The following is a 6,000-nucleotide window of genomic DNA, read 5'->3' as shown; positions in this document are numbered from 1 at the left end:
TTAGCTGAAATGTAGTCACTCACCAGTGATGATTCCATTAGATGTTTTTTTTTTCTAATTTTTCTAACGAGTTATGTGTCTGCCCTTTCATGTACAGCTATATTTTTCAAATATCCATTCTAGCCTATGCTTGGCCGTGAGCATCCCAGACATCTGCCAAGGGAAATCTTAAAGCAAAGTGTTTCCGCACACTACGTCTTAATGGCACAGAATCAAATAATTTTACACCGTGTGTTAGAAGTGCATCACTTATACAGCTCCAAGACAAGGTGGATCTGTGACACGTGTGTCCACGTCAATCTCGTCCTGGCCACGGCTTGCCCACAGATGGGCACCCTCCCTCCCCTGGCTGTGTGCCCGAAAGGGTGTCGTGTGCACCTCACTAGACCCCAGTGATGCCTGCGCTGTTGCGCCTGCAGGGAAATAGCACCTCTGCCCATTGGCTCAATCACTGACGCAGCGAGAATAGACTCATCAGCTGTCAGTGAGATTGCATGAAGGAAGCTATAGAACAGAGTAGGCATGCTGCACTCTCCGATGTCTCACTCTGGGTTACTTCATTCATCTGTGACCTCATAATAGCACCGTGGCGAGGGATCAGTGGGCTGTCATATGAATTAATGTTTGGCCGCACAATACCAGACTGCCATCCTTTTTCTTCGCAGTCAAAGGAATGATTAACGAATGATGATCGAATTACTGGCAGCAACAGTACGATCATTCAATTAGTCACTCTCATGGAAACATACTGAACACAGCTCATATTCGGAATGTATAATTCAGTACTTGAATGTCATTTTATCAGTGCACAGCTAACGCTAAGCTCCGGCTTTCTGTTCACATTTCACAAGTTTATTTCTCACTTTTTCATAGCACTTATCCCCTGGTGGTGGCAGGTGTCCTTTAATTCAGGGCAACACTGCGTGTTCTGGTAATAATGCTATAAACTACTATGTGCCAGTAGGGGGTTCCTCATTAAGTTCAAAGGGAGAGAAGTCCTCATCTGCATCAGTGGCAGCACTGCAGCCGTGGGACATGGGGAGGAGGAACGAAGTGTGACCATCATTACAAAATATCTGATTGTTCTCCGGTGGTCCAGCGCGTCCCGCGTCCGCCAGCAGACTCAGAATAAATGCGCTGTATTAGTGACGCGGGCTGGTGAGAATGGGGTGTGAAATAAAGGGAACAAAACTGACATATGTGGCAAATCTCAAGACGCTCCGTTTCAATGCTTCTGAGAATTTCCTCTCGGAGGGTATTCAGTGATTACCGTGTGCGTGCACCATCTGCTACAGTCTGAACATCATCCCAGTGCCAATATCTGGGGCAGCGTAACAAGGTTGTGAAATTGGTTAATTTTTTAGAGAGTGGTAGCCTATGTGTTTTTTCTTTTCTTTTTTCTTTATAATGCCTTTCCCAGGGTAGGCTGCGGTGCATGCTAGAACTGTTCCCCATATTCCTGTGGAATCATACACTACAGTGCAGACATGAGAGGGATCTGAGAGGGATTCCCTTCCTATGAAGCTAGACTAACTTACACGTCATCATCTTTGTTACAATAATCATTATTTGATGGGGCCTGTTCCAGCAGTGTGTGTGTGTGTCTTAGGTTACAATGCTACATGTCGATGTGGGTGGGCTTCAAGAAGAAATTTACTACAGGTGTAATTATCATCAGTGAAGCCGCCGTTTCATTCTGTTTTTTGTATGTTTTCATTCATGTCTTATTTATTTTAATTATCCATGGCTGTGTGTAAATTAGGGTTTTAACTGTTAGTCAGAGCCACTGCAGAGGAATGCCCATGGCTGGATCTCATAGGCTTTCATATGTTCTTACAAACAGACAAAAAAGAAAACCTGTGATGACAATAATTTAACGATTAAGCACTTTTCATAAGTGTGCAATTATTCAACATTTAAGCAGTCCAAGACACCAATCAAAATCCTAGAACTGAACATAAAAAACCCGACAAAGTCTACAATAACAAACACATGGCAGTAAACTAAAATATTGTAATGCTTTACATATTATGCGTTGATAGCAATATACAAAATACATTGTTTTAGAGTGTTTCCAAAAACTCAAGTTGCTCAAGGAGCTTAGAGTCCAAGGAGGTGAGCTGGAAAAAGCTCAGAATCCATAAGGAAGCAGGAACATACTGGCTTCTTGATTTTGTGCATCACATACTTGTCCACAAGGCAGATAACTGACAGTGACAGTATCACTCGTCCCTAAAAGCAACAAAAAAAGAAAATAATTTTAGCAACAGACAGGACAGTCTGGTTTACACTGGTTTACACAAAGATTATTTTTTCAGTGCCAAGCTGCTGTGGTCCAGGAATAATATATTGACAAGATAATAAATATGCAAGCATATAATCACACTACTGGAACAACCAGCCATAAGATGTAAGTTTAAAATATAAAAGCTGCGTGCTGTTCAAATGTAGTGTTTTTTATAATAAAATTGTGTGCTGAAAAAATAGTCCATGTTTTAGTTAAAAGACCTGTGACTAAGAGCGATTGTTCGACATCTGTGTGTGGGATTCGTTTCTCGCTTCTCATCAATATATAAGGTTGGCTGGTTATTTCTCTCTTCTGTGGCCTCATATCCAAAGCTGTCTTTATCGCCTCTCTGGCCCCCCGGTGGTGGAATTTGGTAACTGCACCCACAAGACAACCAAATTGCCTACCTTCTGATTCTTGCATAAGAACTACCTGTTCAGGTTCACAGAAGCTGTATGAATCCAATGTCCTGCACCCATATGCCATTATTAGGCTCTATGTGCGTATCGGCATGATGCAGGTATGTTGTCAGTACCTATATTATGCTTTAAATCATGGTGTGACTGCTTGTTATGGTATCCTGATGGCCTTGTAAATCATAATGGATGGTAAGTATTTGCCAGATAAATAAATATTAAAACCATATATCTGCACATGAGAGGCACAGGCCAGCATTCAGATATGGAGCTCATGAAAACCTCCCACAGTTACTCCCGCACCACGCCTCGTCAGAGCAACGCTATGGCAACATGAGTGGGAACTGTTCCATAGGGGCCCTTCTTGAGTGCAGGGGCCCTTCGTGTAGGCAGTCTGAGGGACGGATGTGGTCATGCATCCTCCTCATGCAGGGAGGATGTGGGAAAAATGAACAAACGCAGAGTAAAAAAGGAGAGGCATATATTCACTCTACACTATGTAGGCAGAAAGAGCGATAAATGTGCATTTAGTCTTTATTTTTCTGCTTATCATGCACTATTGCTTAAAATATATTTTGGCCCCTTTCCGAAGCCCTTAAGATTCATCTTTTGGTAAAACGTAAATGAACTGTGGGAATAGAAGCTTGTTCGAGATTAGGTGTACATAATTTCACCCGTAAAAAATGAACATCATTTTTAAGCAAATCTACTGTATGTTGGTTGCCACATATGCAGGTTTTTATTCATTCTTTCTTGATGTTCACCAGCTTTGGAAATTAACAGGTTAAATAACCTTGTATCCTTATTCCCATTCACTTATCCAAATCACCCAAGGTTATATTGCACACTAGTGTATTGTTATGTACAATGCCACATTTGTCACATAATAAGATACTTTTCACAGTTAGCCAAAATAACAGGAACTGAAAACAGAATAATATTTCTGCCACTCCCAATGACTAGTGATTTCTGAAAATACCTGTAGTTACCTCTCTCAATAGTGACAGATACATTAAACCAGTGACATCAGAGGGCGGCAGTGTAGTATAATGGGTAAGGTTGTACCCTCAAGCAAGGTACTTAACCTGCATTGCTTCAGTATATATCCAGCTGTATAAATGGTAATGTAAATGCTACGTAAAAGTTGTGTAAGTCGCTCTGGATAAGAGCGACTGCTAAATGCCTGTAATGTAATCTAATTTAGGTGAGCTGGCATACTGAAACAAAGTTGTCTTAAACCTGTTTTGAAAGAGTAGACTATTGCAGACTGCAGGTCTTGCTGCATTCACTACTGAACTGAATTACATTACTAAACTGGTGAGACACCTACATTACAGGACACAAATGGAAACCAATTAATCTGCTTACTTAAGGGTTTCATGTTAGGAAATTAAATGCAGAAGATGTGTACATTCATATACGAAGTTTACCAAACTCAGTGAGAGTATAGGCCTCCACTGCTGAAAGCTCAAAAGCAGAGAATCTCAAGCTCTGCCACAAACTTGGTCATTTTGTCTATATTTTTGTCATTGAAATTATATTCTAATTAACTTTGTGACTTTTTATGTTTTTTTCCCCCCTTTCTGTTTGGCTTTACATATAGTGCCTTTTGTGGTACTATACACACCAGGAGCACTTCCACTGAAGGCCATGCAACCCTCTGACAGTCTCATGCACTTCACAATCTCATATCCTACAGTCCGCATAATACTACAGCCACAGGAGCGATTTAGTGGCGATTGGCGGGGATGAATATCACTCTCTGATGACAACAGATAGCCTCTGGATGCCTGTGGAAGATAATTACATTACAGGCATTTAGCAGATGCTCTTATCCAGAGCGACTTACACAACTTTTACATAGCATTTTACATTGTATCCATTTATACAGCTGGATATATACTGAAGCAATTCCGGTTAAGTACCTTGCTCAAGGGTACAACGACAGTGTCCTTACCCGGGAATCGAACCTGCGACCTTTCAGTTACAAGTCTAGTTCGTTACCCACTGTGCTACACTCCGTCCGCAATGTGTGGATAATGTGTGGAACTGTTCTCTAACACTGTGAGGAACAAGGGAGGTATTGCAGTGACACTCACTTGTGATGAAGATGGTTACATCAGAAAGAATTCCACAATACTGGAGACAGACATGGAAGAGGAGTCTGCAACCTCAAAGATTATAAAAACTCACTTTAGGGCAAAGTACGGGTAAAGTATCTTTGCTGGGACCGTGATCAGTCTTTTCCATATTACAGAGCTGAGAGCAAAAGTACAAAGTGTAGCACATTGTGGCTGATGAATGATGCTGGGTAACCTCAGTCAACCAGAGCCATTGATTTAAGGCACACAAGTGGCAAGTTGTTTCACATGCTTACACAGGCATAACTGATGTGCAGACCCTGTGACATTTGTTTCATTGTGCTGTGAGTTTTGGCAGACTAAAGGCAGGTGTGACGTAAGTTTCACGGGTAAGTCAGACAATTTTGCACAGTGATGATAATCTACGCAAGCCAGTAGCAAATCTCTCTTTTTAGTGTACACTTAGTTTAAGAGCTGTGAGCAGTAGGCTATTAAATAAGGGTGAAATTCTATTTTAGGTTAAAATCTAGCAGAGAGTTAAGAGCTTTATGAAGAGCTTTGGTTACTTAGAAACTCTCATGCTTTGTCCTACCCTCTCTCCCCCAATGTGTTTGCATGTCAGCACTGCTGACCTCTGACCCCTCCTCACATGGCTATGAACAATGGGAAGGCTCTCCTGAATTCCTCTGTTAGGCAATCGTGTCAGCTTGAGCCAGCCCTGGCCTGCACCCTGAAGTGGTGAGTGCATGAATGGATATGGGGTTTAATGAGTAATCCTCTGCTGAACTAAGACTCCCAGGCTGTGGATTCTTTAACCAGTTTTTATGGAGATTTTACTCAGCTGGCGAAAGCACAGCACTTCAAAGCCAAAGTACCTGTGCTGTTAAAACAACCATACACAGACTTTTTGGGGGGCACATGTGCAACAATAGTAAAGTAAAAAAGGGGCACCTGTGGTAAGGACCTTTAAAAATAAAAATTAAAAAATCCCTGCTAAAGATTCCATCTTAAACCAACCTAAACTGGTCAAGATTGTTTCAAGATGTTTTCAACACTTTTAGATGGTTAACCAGCTGACCAGCCTATATAGTTACCTAGTCCACCAGTTTGACGAGCATAGGTTACCAGCTTAACCAGTTTATACCAGCCACAGACCAGTTATAGCCAGCTAGAAGGACAAACAAACAGCAATATTTACATAAGTTACGCTTTCCAC

General features: G+C 41.5%; 1 long non-coding RNA gene across 1 annotated transcript; it reads right to left on the bottom strand.

The window, feature by feature from the left end:
• Positions 1-1,703: 1,703 nt before the first annotated feature.
• On the bottom strand, positions 1,704-5,954 carry LOC135240903 (uncharacterized). Its single transcript, XR_010325828.1, has 3 exons — positions 5,879-5,954; positions 4,803-4,867; positions 1,704-3,097 (listed from the first exon to the last, which is right to left on the bottom strand). It is a non-coding gene; the product is annotated as an uncharacterized LOC135240903 (long non-coding RNA).
• Between the last annotated feature and the right edge of the window lie 46 nt (positions 5,955-6,000).

Source organism: Anguilla rostrata, chromosome 15 (genome assembly GCF_018555375.3).
Source record: "Anguilla rostrata isolate EN2019 chromosome 15, ASM1855537v3, whole genome shotgun sequence".
NCBI lineage: Eukaryota > Metazoa > Chordata > Actinopteri > Anguilliformes > Anguillidae > Anguilla > Anguilla rostrata.
Note: the sequence above shows the minus strand (reverse complement) of the source record. Positions and strands in the feature narration are given on the sequence as shown.